Source organism: Pseudochaenichthys georgianus, chromosome 15 (genome assembly GCF_902827115.2).
Source record: "Pseudochaenichthys georgianus chromosome 15, fPseGeo1.2, whole genome shotgun sequence".
Classification (NCBI taxonomy): Eukaryota; Metazoa; Chordata; class Actinopteri; order Perciformes; family Channichthyidae; genus Pseudochaenichthys; species Pseudochaenichthys georgianus.
In genome coordinates, this window is record NC_047517.1 from 36,966,108 (window position 1) to 36,978,607 (window position 12,500).

The 12,500-nt window shown below is 40.7% G+C and overlaps 2 protein-coding genes across 2 annotated transcripts in view; one reads left to right on the forward strand and one right to left on the reverse strand.

Annotated features, from left to right (window-relative positions):
* crls1 (cardiolipin synthase 1) overlaps positions 1 to 12,500 on the reverse strand; it is a 404,081-nt gene that overhangs the window by 66,098 nt on the left and 325,483 nt on the right. The gene's annotated exons all lie outside the window — the stretch shown is intronic.
* Positions 1 to 12,500, forward strand: part of LOC117459445 (forkhead box protein G1-like) — a 91,298-nt gene that overhangs the window by 924 nt on the left and 77,874 nt on the right. The window lies entirely within an intron of this gene.

The following is a 12,500-nucleotide window of genomic DNA, read 5'->3' on the forward strand; positions in this document are numbered from 1 at the left end:
TAAAGCTTTCCCTCACATATCAAAATGTATACGTGTATATTAGGGAAATCATTCTTTAAGCCTCGGACAGAGCGTCTGATTTTATTTTTGAAGTGTGACAGACTTCAGTCGTTCACATCGGTTTTGTTCCCAAGTCACAAACCCTGAGACTGGGCTGCACCGATGAATAAAACAAGCACACTGACCTTTGACCTCCTCACTGTTGGCTGTCATGACTGTGATCCAGAAACTGAAGAAAGACTTTCAGATGAACCTGTCGAGAGTATCTACGTGAGGCTGGACTCCAACTTCGTTAGCTCTGAAAAACAAGAACAACAAAACTTCCAAGTAATACAATACAACAATAATTGTGTGTTAGTGTCAGGACGTGCACTATCCTGGCTTTACTATTCAAATGTTTGCCAATTCTTAAGCAAAAGGTCCAGACAGACACACACACACACACACACACACACACACACACACACACACACACACACACACACACACACACACACACACACACACACACACACACACACACACACACACACACACACACACACACACACACACACACACCACACACACACACACACACACACACCACACACACACCACACACACACACACACACACACACACACACACAGACAGACAGACAGACAGACAGACAGACAGACAGACAGACAGACAGACAGACAGACAGACAGACAGACAGACAGACAGACAGACAGACAGACAGACAGACAGACACACAGACACACAGACAGACAGCCCGCATGCAGGAGGATTACATCTGAGGAAAGGTATTCACGGCCCCCATGCCTCAAATACTGCAGGAGCACTTCTGTATTCACACAGCCCATTAGTGTGGGTTGAAAGACGCTGTCTGCACTGTGGGTTAATGTCTTCTTGTTTTTCTAGCATTTTGACTTCTGATATTTCCGCTGTGCTCGCTCCTGTTGGGCGTGACGGTAATATATCAGGTGTGGAGTGAAGCGTCTGTTTAAGGCTTTTAGTTTTGATCAAATGTCCTCCGTGAAAGCAAGAGCTCGCCTGCTCAACCTGTCCGACTTCAACACACGTGTACGGCAACACCAAGTTCACGTCACAGTATGTACAGTCTTCAGTTAAAAACAGCGACTCTGCGCTAAGCTGCTGTGGAGGAACCACGCAGAGGATAAACTGCTTAAAGTCGGGAACACTTTGGAATAAGTATTTACAGAGAAAAAATATATATGGATATATTACAACTGTTGAGAGGCATTATCTAACTTCTTCATTAGTTGTAGCACAATGCATCTAAAATCAATCCTTCTCTGTAAATGTAAAATATGATTGAAGGCTTCTCTGAACACATTATTATTGCTGTCCATTTCTGAAAATGTACTTCTCAAAATAAGGGCACCGGTGAGTTTAAGTAGTTGCATGCAGGGTGCAAACTCTCAGGAAATGTTCAAACGATGCAGTTCTTCTGTTTCTTTAAACTTAAATAACATACAACAAAATAAACATGCTGTTTTATCATTTAAAAGGTTGCCAAATCAACATGTATGTGTAGGGCTGAACGATTAATCGACATCGCGATTTCAATTCATCGTTCAACCCAAATAAATGTCCTCGTGTGTCAGTCATCCACACCAATCAGAAGTGCTGTGCTCCACATGCACCAGCCATTGTTAACCAATCAGAAGTGGCCCATGATAGCAGGTGATAGACAGATTGATCCAATCACCTGCCAAGTGCTTCTGAAAGTGCCTGTCCTTTCCAAACGGCTTCCAATGGAGCTTCAGATGGTTCAGTGAAACAAAGTATCTGAGTCAGGTTAGAGACGCTCCATCACGTGTTTCTATTACAGGGAGAATCTGAAACTGAAGCTCGACTTTAAAGCAACGGAAGTTTCATGTAAGTTTAATTCTTTCACTCGTAGCTCGGGCTGCGGGGTGCTAGATACCGGAGCACGATTATGCGACCTTCCTAGCCGGAGATATGGCCGCATTTTACAATAAACTTCCGTTGGGTCGCTTAAAAACAAATATCGCAAATCGCAATATCTGTCAGAAAAATCGCAATTCGATTATTTCCCCAAATCGTGCAGCCCGTGCAGCAGCAGAAGCAAACAACTTCAAAACAAAGACGAGCAATAACAAGGAAGCCCGGGGTCAGAGGTCACGGCCTGCCGACCTCCTGATAAGTCCAACAGGAAGCCTGAACGGACTTTAAAGTTCAGCCAGAGTTTAAAGAGGGAAAACCAAAACATCAGAAGTTTGTCCATATATCTAACAAGTGAAATCAAAGAGCCAACTGGTGGAGGCGGCTGCTGTCTGGTATCAAGGAAATGGAATACATGCTCAATTGGCTTGCCATACACAGGACATGACCGTTACATGTATGATATGTGTGTAACGTGTACGTGTAAAGCGCCTTGATGACTTCGAGGTGTGAAGATGGGCGGAGTGGCGCAGTGGGCTGTGCTTTGGGGAACACCAGTTCGAAAGCCGCCGCTGCTGCGTCTGTAAAGCCGTCGTGTCCTTGGGCAAGACACTTCACCTGCATTTTCTCCTGTGGGTATTGTCCACAGTACATGTACGTATATATGTGTGTAATGTTTGTAAAGTGCTTTGAGCATCTGAAAAAGCGCTATAATAAATGTAAGGAATTATTATTATTATTATTATAGAAGACCAGCTTCGTCGTCAATTAACAGATTTAAAGATTGGCATCTGTTTGAGTCATTTTTTATGATTTTGAAGATTTTATTTCAGTTCTTTTTTGCATTGGGTGCTTTTACGTTTAACGCTTTAACTACATGTTGCTGATTATACTTACTTTATTTTACCTAAATAACATTTTAAATGCAGGGCTTTTACTTGTAACAGAGTATCTTTTCAGTGTGGTGTTAGTACTTTTACTTACATCTCGCACCGCTGAAAAACACCCTCTCTCAAGATGTGAAGGCCTTCCTGGGACACTTCGACACTAAAGAACCACCAAGAATATGATTAAACTAATAGAAATTACAATATTGGTTCAGAGTGTCACAGGAAATAAAGTCTTCAGCCTGAGCACACTCTCTCCCTCCGTCCTCGCCTCTCTTTTGTCTGCCAGCGCGTCAGGTATTTCCGTCTGTAATCTGCTCGATGGCAGCGTTCAGAGATCAGACGCCTGCAGCCGCTCAGAGAGTGCGCCTCGGAGACGCTGACGCACACATCATGACTCTAGAGAGGCTTCTCAATACTCAAATTTCCTCTCCTCAACTCCTCGACTCCTCGGTCCTCCGGTAGTGACCCGGAAATGAATTTCAGCGTGCCATTTTGAAGGACGTCTCATTTCTCTAAATGCACACCGAGGACCGAGGATCGAGCGTCGAGGAGGCTCTCTGGAGGAGCTATAACCGAGGATACACTGATGGTTCCTCCACGGGTCCTCCGCGGATGCATTTCCGGGAACGGTGGCGGCGTGACGCACGGCCGGACTTATCTCAGCCAATGACAGCTCTGCATGCATCCCCTGGATATTATTTTAGAAACTGCTCTCATTGCAACGCGATGTTTACAGAGAGAACAGCTGTGAGGCCCGTGCAGAAAGCAGAGCAGTGTGTAAAATATATATCACTCAGTATAACAGACCTACTCTCTTTGCTTTAGTTTAGTAGATATCTACAAAGAGTCCATATTTTTCTAAGAACATTTAGTGCTTCACAATAAAATACACAACGGCTGTTGCCTGATTATGCTTTAGGAGCTGTAGGTGTTTTCATTTCATTTCAAACCTTTATTTAACCAGATTGGTCCCATTGAGATCATAGATCTCTTTTTCAAGGGAGACCTGCAGCATATAGGTCCCACATGAAACATGAAACAATAAGGACATTATACATTATATTTACAGGATACATAGTTATAGACATTTACAAGTGCCCATTGTATCAGCAAGCATTTCATTTAGCCTAGCTTTAAAGACATGCAGAGGAATGAGATGCTCAGTTTCAATTCTTGCTGAAGATTGTTCCAAGCATGTGTGTGGTAGGCCTATAGTGTCGGTGCGTGTGGTACAGTGTGTAGGTGCGTGTGGTACAGTGTGTAGGTGTGTGTTGTACAGTGCGCAGATGCGGCGGACAGACGGGTCTCAGTTGGTTTGATGTCCTTACTTTTAATACTTGCAAATACAACTTTTGGCCCGTAATTTCAATTCCCCATTTCAGCGACCAGAGAGAGGGGGGGGGGGGGGGGGGGATATATCCAGTCTCTGATTGTGTTACGTTATTATGAGAGTGCTCTCATACTTTAAATTGCTTATATTTATATAAATATATGTGTGTCTGTGTGTCCGCATCTGTAGCCTGGTATTGTCTCATTATACCGCACTCTCAATGAATTCAAAGTAAATATGTGGGGGAACAATGTTCAGCTGATCTAACAGAGATTATAAAATATGACGAAACACTCGACAGCTGATGCAGCTGTTGCCACGTAATAATGAACGGACGTCGCTTTAATATGACCGCTCAGAGGAGAGGAGTTCTCATTTCTTTAAACGTCTGCTGCTTCCCCTCCTCTCTCCTCGGTTCCCCTCCTCGGTCCTCCGCTCGCATCTCCTGTGGGCGGGTCTAAGTATCGAGGAGGGGAGTCGAGGAGGGGAGTCGAGGAGGGGAAATTTGAGTATTGAGAAGCCTCTTAGGCTTGTTTGAGACACATTGCGGCTCGCCTCGAAAGTAGACGAGAGTAGCCGATCGCAGCCGGGGGAGGTGTCAAAAAGCTCGCCTGAAGTCGGACAGCTCCGAGTCGGCTTCTTCTTCGCATTCTTCTTCTTCTTCTCTCGGTTTTTTGGCGGATTGCAAACAACTTGAAGGTGCATACCGCCACCTCCGCAGTCGGCTTGACTCGGTTTGCATTTATAAAGAATGCACACATGTGTTTAATCGTTAATGTCAGATATGTACTAAGTAAATACATTTGTTCCTGCTCAAGATTAGATTCAACTTTATTGTTATTGCACAGATTACAGGTACTGAGACAACGAAATGCAGTGTAGCTTCTAACCAGGTGCAACAAGCAGTGAAGTGAAAAGTAATGTACACAATCTACAGAATAACATATAGAATGAATTGAATGATGAATAAACAGTGGGGTATGAATACACTAGATATCAGCCTGTGAGCAGTATGAACAGTGTGTATGAATATGCTAAGATATATAAAGTATGAAAACGGTAAGCAGTATAGTATAAAATATATAGATATTAATTTCATGATGATAAACATTGTGGAACAATGAGGAAAAATGGGAATGGATGTGGCGACGTAAAACTGACACAAAACAACAACAAACTTTTGCCAGCCAATGGGAGAGCTTCATCAGCAGCACGTGGTAAAAACCACCAATGAGCGCTCAGCTCGAGATACCAGCGAGCCGTTTCCCATCAAGCATTTCGCTTCCGCAGCTCGTGGAGAGCAAGTGCGCCAACTCGCCTCGCCTCGCTCTCAAGGCTGCGGGCGTCTTTGTCCCGCGAGATTTCAAAGTCTCATGTGGGCGAGCCTCCAGAGCAAGTCGGACAAAATGACTAACCATCATGCAACGCACGAGCAAGACGTTGATCGCAACTGCGCAGGTCTGTGCAGGTCTTGCTTGTCTCAAACAAGCCTTCTATCATCCTATCGGAGGAAAGCACAACTTCAACACGTGACAATTCAATCCAGGAAATAGATTTAAAAACACGTACAAGTTTGGGCTGATTTCTCTGCAGATGTGAGATGCTTGTGGCGGCAGGGATTGATGAACAGAGTGTGTTTTTGATTCAGAAGTCAGGGATAGTTTGAATGTTTTTTCTTATTGGGTTGTGAACCTACGGAAGAGGATTAGGGCCACATGAATATTTTTTTTGGGAGGATTTTAAAAAATATTTTTTTTTTTTTGTTCTGGGAAAAAAGTCAGAATTCTGACTTTAATCTCAGAATTCTGACTTTTTTCTCAGAACAAAAAAACATTTATTTTTTTGGGAGAAAAAAGTCAGAATTCTGAGAAAAAAGTCAGAATTCTGACTTTTTTCTCAGAATTCTGACTTTTTTCTCAGAATTCTGACTTTTTTCTCAGAATTCTGACTTTAATCTCAGAATTCTGACTTTTTTCTCAGAATTCTGACTTTAATCTCAGAATTCTGACTTTTTTCTCAGAACAAAAAAAAAAAAATTCGTTGGGAGAAAAAAGTCAGAAATACCGGTAACTGTCAGAATTCTGACTTCTGAATTCTGACTTTTTTTGGTGGTGTGTTCACAAACTACAACAAACACAAACCTGACTTGACAGAAATGTAATTTGTTCATGTAATTCAAGACCTTTTAATACTGCTAAGATGTTTAAGGATTCAAATAAGAACAGTTGCATGCTTCATTGTTCTTATATGAAAACAGACAGTTGTAAAATACAATGTACTGTTTGCTCCCTCTTACTTTTTGTGTAAATTGTAAAATGATATGCCACTTACCCAGGTGAATAACTTGTGTAAGAGCATGAATGTGGAGCTAACCCCTTATCTGACCATTGACTGGAATATAAAGTTGCAAAGCAAGTGCCTTGTTCAAAGCATACTTGTTTATTTAGAACATATTTTATACTAGTGTAAAAAGTAATTAAGACATAATCTTAAAATAATGCTTAAAATGTTTTATGATCAAATGTTTCCTCAGGTGTCACATTGCCTTGATTCCAAATGTCTTGTTAAAGTTTCAATTGGTGGTCTGGGTGGTTCTTCTACACAAGTAGATACACATACACACTTTCCCTATACACACACACACACACACACACACACACCACACACACACACACACACACACACACACACACACACACACACACACACACACACACACCACACACACACACACACACACACACACACACACACACACACACACACACACACACACACACACACACACACACACACACACACACACACACACACACACAACTCTCAGATGTGCATATAAACAGACTGAACTAGTCTTCTACCAGTTATCTTAGTTATGAGAAGTTATGATTACAATTGTTTGCTTTTTACTAAGATTGCAAGTATTGCTTTGATACTGAAAGACATTCTGAAGGTAAATTGTATTATGTCTCAACATCTGTTTTGCAGGCATTGTTGTGTGCAACAAAACCTATCTTTTATTTTTGGATACTTTAATAATTGTTATTGCACTGGCACATTACAGGCAGATATTTGTTCCGTTTCTATATTTCACATCTTGTGGATCAACCAATAATTAAAAAAAAAAAGCAAAGCAAAAGGGCTGTAATTTTCCAGTCATCCTTGTGCGGAATTGCCTACTGCAATGTGTAAATCTCTCACTGAAGCTGGTTCTACAGTTACCGGTATTTCTGACTTTTTTCTCCCAAAGAATTTTTATTTTTTTTGTTCTGAGAAAAAAGTCAGAATTCTGAGAAAAAAGTCAGAATTCTGAGATTAAAGTCAGAATTCTGAGAAAAAAGTCAGAATTCTGACTTTTTTCTCAGAATTCTGACTTTTTTCTCAGAACAAAAAAACATTTATTTTTTTGGGAGAAAAAAGTCAGAATTCTGAGAAAAAAGTCAGAATTCTGAGATTAAAGTCAGAATTCTGAGAAAAAGTCAGAATTCTGACTTTTTTCTCAGAATTCTGACTTTTTTCTCCCAAAAAAATAAATGTTTTTTTGTTCTGAGAAAAAAGTCAGAATTCTGAGATTAAAGTCAGAATTCTGACTTTTTTCCCAGAACAAAAAAAAAAATATATTTTTTAAAATCCTCCCAAAAAAAATATTCATGTGGCCCTAATCCTCTTCCGTATGAACCTGTCTGAGAAACATGTCGTTATTTTCCTGCTGACACACCGCTATTCTTCATGAACTAACTCAGAGAGCAACAACGGCTGACGCACACATCAGCGGTATGACAAGGACTCCTCTCATTCTATCAGAGGGAAAACACAAACACTTTAACAAGTGACAATTTAATCAACAAAACAATAACCTAGAAATAGATTTAAAAAAAACATGTACTACAAGTTTGGGCTGATTTTACTGTCTTGAAGGTGGGGTAGGTACGTTTGAGAAACCGGCTCGAGATCGCTAGAATTTGAAAATACACAACCGGAGAAAATCTGCCACTTCCTTACAGAGCCCCTCCTCCAACACACACGAACGTGCACATGACCAATGAGGGCACGAGATCAGTGTGTGCCCCGATGGAAGGCTGACAGGCAGGTAGGCCGTTGTACTTTTTACAGTATTACGGCTTCTACAGATGACATTTTTTTATGGATTCTTTGTCAAAGCACTTCAGATATTCATTGCTATCGGGATGTTAAGAGCATTGCATGGAATATAACAAAAAGTGTATCTCGAGCCGGTTTCTGAAATGTACCTACCCCACCTTTAATATTCTGAGTCCAGTAAATGTTCCTGCACATTTGAGATGCTTGTTGCACCAGGGATTGAGAAACTTACTTGCACTATATTTTTCTGTTTATCCGTGTTATTGTGGTCTGTTGGAGGAGGCTGTGACCTAAGATGTTCATCGGCATGACTACTCTGTAGCTACGTTCGTATGACTAAATAAAGAACCGTGAAACCTTGAACAGTGTGTTTTTGGTTCAGAAATCACATTTATTTTTAAATGTTTTCTTGTTATTTGATTATGTACTTATTTCCCCTGAGAAACATGTCGTTATTTTCCTGCTGATACGCCATTTCTCTTCACCCTTTTTCTGCTTTGATTGCCTGTTTTTATGCAGTCTCTTGTTTCACAATGGAAATAAAGTTTAAAAACCACTTTGAGTCCTGCGCCAAGTCACAATTTATTTCATGCCACGTCTTAAAAAAACCTGGACTCGGGCACCCTTTTCTTTTTGTTTATAAAAATAAGAATATTTACTTTGCACAACAATAAAATGAATACAAAGGGAAATAAAACCGTGATTAAAAAGCAGAAACACAGATTAAGCCTCGTTTTACTGTTAAAATTAGATGTTTCTGTGACTTTACGAAGCTTTGTGAAGAATCCAGTGCTGCAGCGGTGATTGTGAAAAGCTGATTCTCTTAAATACTACTATTGTTCTTCTTTGGTTGAGAGTGACCGTGTGTTATCTTTGATGTCAGGCCCATTGAGTGTATTCTGTAGCCTCTCGTGTGTCTGGTTTCAGATCAGAGAAACTCTCCCTGGAAGTCAATCCAAGTCACACGGCACATCGTGTATCTCTCCGAACATCGTGTTGCCTCTTAGAAATGATAAATATTGGAGGCTGGCGGCGGATGGGGACGTGACCATGGACTACGTGTGTGTGTGTGTGTGTGTGTGTGTGTGTGTGTGTGTGTGTGTCCAACAAAGTCTTAGGTGTCTCGTTTCTGTCACGCTCAGCTTCCTGTTATTCACCTCACAGCTCAGCAGTCACACTGATGTTCACGCCAAACACTCCACGACGACGACGACGACGAACTTAAAGCGGAGTAACCAACGCTTCTTCATACCCAGCATGCCTCTCGCTGCAGATTAGGCATCAGGACATACATCGTAATTCAAGTCTCAAGAGCCTGTGGCCTAAGATGTTCATTGTCACAACTACACTGTAGCTACAGTATGCACACATGACAACACAAGCCTTGAAACTACTACTCTACTACTTATATTCATATCTGCACGCCGAGCCCTCGACGACATCACTGAACATGAAGCAGCGCAATCAAAGCTTCTTCATACCGGACATGCATTTCTCTGCAGATCACGACCGGCCCACTTTCCTCCTGATATGATTCAGACACAGCACTATAGGGGCCCCACTGTAGTGTGGGGCCAGTGGACCAAGGGAAACAGCGTGGGACTCAGAGTCTCCCTCGACATCCATTTTAAAAGGGTTGTGGTTTTATGTTCAAGATGCAGCACGTAGATTTTCACGTTTCCAACTCTTTTTGGTTTTGCTTGATTTGCCTTTTCCCTTGACTTCACTTTAGTGTATTGATGTATTAGGAACTACATCGGACACATACTTTCACAGTGAACGTATGACTGTATACCACGGCACTGTAGAGTTTCTTAGAGAGAGGCAGCCATGATAACATGATATTTAAGACCAGAGGTGGAAGAAGTATTTAGATATGTACTTTAGTCAAAGTAGTAATACTACAGTGTATACTTTTAACAGAAAAACTCCAATTCAGAAGTGCAAAAGTATTAGCATAGCATGTGGTTAAAGTACCACAAGTACTCATTCTGCAGGATAATGTAGGTTTGTTAGTATGTAGAAATAGGTTAAACATATCCAACAATATCAGACATGTCATCGTTCAGAAGGCCTTTCTTTAACTTTTGTTATTTTAATATCAACACCATACGTTTAAGTTGAATGGTAAACACTGCGTTTTCTTTTCTGAATGCCTTAGATTTAGAGTATTACTACAACATACCACATTTACAAGTTTTAACAAGAGTCAAAAGTGAACAGGCAGCCGTTGGTGTGTGTGTGTGTGTGTGTGTGTGTGTGTGTGTGTGTGTGTGTGTGTGTGTGTGTGTGTGTGTGTGTGTGTGTGTGTGTGTGTGTGTGTGTGTGTGTGTGTGTGTGTGTGTGTGTGTGTGTGTGTGTAGCTATCAGCCTGTTAAGTGGGTGTAATCCTCTGCAGAGCTTCAGGGCCCCTGACCCCTCGCTGCTAAACAAAGTCCGTCAGAGGTCATTAGCAGCCGCTTCACTCAGATAATCCCCCCCCCCCTACTCACATCCCCCCCCCCTCCCCACAGGCCCCTCATCGGACCCTCACAGGCCCCACTAGAGCGGCTGCAGCATCTCAAACTCTGCAGAAACTTCAGCAAAGTTGTAAAAACGGGAACAAAACCACTCGTCGATCTTTCAGTTTGCGTGAACAGACAGAGAGATCGAAATACCGTTTCCCACAATCCTGAATACAAAAATACAAATATGTATATCCTATTATACACAATCAACACACACATGCACACACACTGCACATCAAACTCCTTTTGGTGAAGCTACGACCACATGTTTAACCATTTATATAAAATTACTTTTTCTTGTAATGTTTAATTGAACTATTCATATTTTAGACTGCACTGTAACTTTTATCCATGTATTTTTCCTTAATGTTTATTTTATTAGCTATTCTTTTTTAATGCTTAATGTCTTTCATTTTTTTTGTAAAGCACTTTGAATTGCCTTGCGTTGAAAAGTGCTATATAAATAAACTTGCCTTGCCTTGCCTTGCCTATATCTGAACGGTGCTGAAATGTAATGTACTGTACTTAAATAGAATTTTAAGAAACTTGTATTGTCCCTAATTATTTCCGTGTTATTCTACTTTTTTATTACAATATTGTAGATTTTACTAATCCAGTAAATAAGCATCATCTCCATATGATTCTGAAATCAACTTTTACATTTGTTACATTGAGTTTATTTGTATTTAAATGAAATGAAAGTTATTATCTCTTATCAGAATGGTATTTTAAGATGTTAACAGTTTATAGAATACAAGTTGTTTTATATTAAACTACCCAAAAAGTTAATAAGACAGTAGTAGATAGTAATACAGTAAGTCCTAGATTATTAAACAATGGGGCAATATATTGTATTGGTACTGTTACTGAAGCTACTCTAAGTCTAATTATTTAAATTGTTGTAAATACAGGAGAGCGGATGATAACATCTCCGATAGCTCTGCATGCTTTTTGATCTGTATTCTTATGTGTGCCTTTTATCTATTATTGTAATATTATATTGTATTATAATGTTATGTCTGCTGTTAAGTGCTATATAAATAAAGTGGATTGGATTGTAGCACAATTGTCTTTTTGTAATTTCCGCATCTCGTTTGCTCGTACTGCTGGACAGGTTCAGAAATGATGAACAAAGCGTGTCGACTTTCAGAAAGCAAAACGCCGCACACAGCAGACCGACTGCCTTCGGTCTCTCGCGGCGTTCACACTCTGGGCGTCTGCCACCGTTTGTGTTCTGCTGAAGCTTCACAGAACCCATCATCACCCTCCTGTCGCTGCTGGTGAGAAACATCTTCTGAGTCCATGTTCACAAACATACGTATCGGATGGATGTTTCCACGACACTGGCTTCTGAGGGGCCGTCCGGGTTTGACCACGATATGGTAATAAAGTTCAGCTCGCTGCTCTTATACATCTGATCAGATAACATGTCGTTAAGTCATGAATCACACTTTCCTATTCCTCATATTTTCCGATCCTGTGTCTCGACCAAAATCGTTTTTAAATGTGCTCTATAAATACAATTTGATTTGATTTGATCCTGTGGCATGTTTCCGTCGGTGCAGTGTTTCTTATTTTGTTTATATTTGTATCTCATTTTCCAACTGTTGTCTCATCTAATCTCACTTAATACTGTATCTTAAATCAACAGCAATAGGGAAAGTGCAATTAGATTATGTATGAATGCAATAGGGAAAGTGCTGTACCTGTGTGTTTCTTGTTTCTTTGCCATGTGATATGTGATCTCTGTTCTGTATC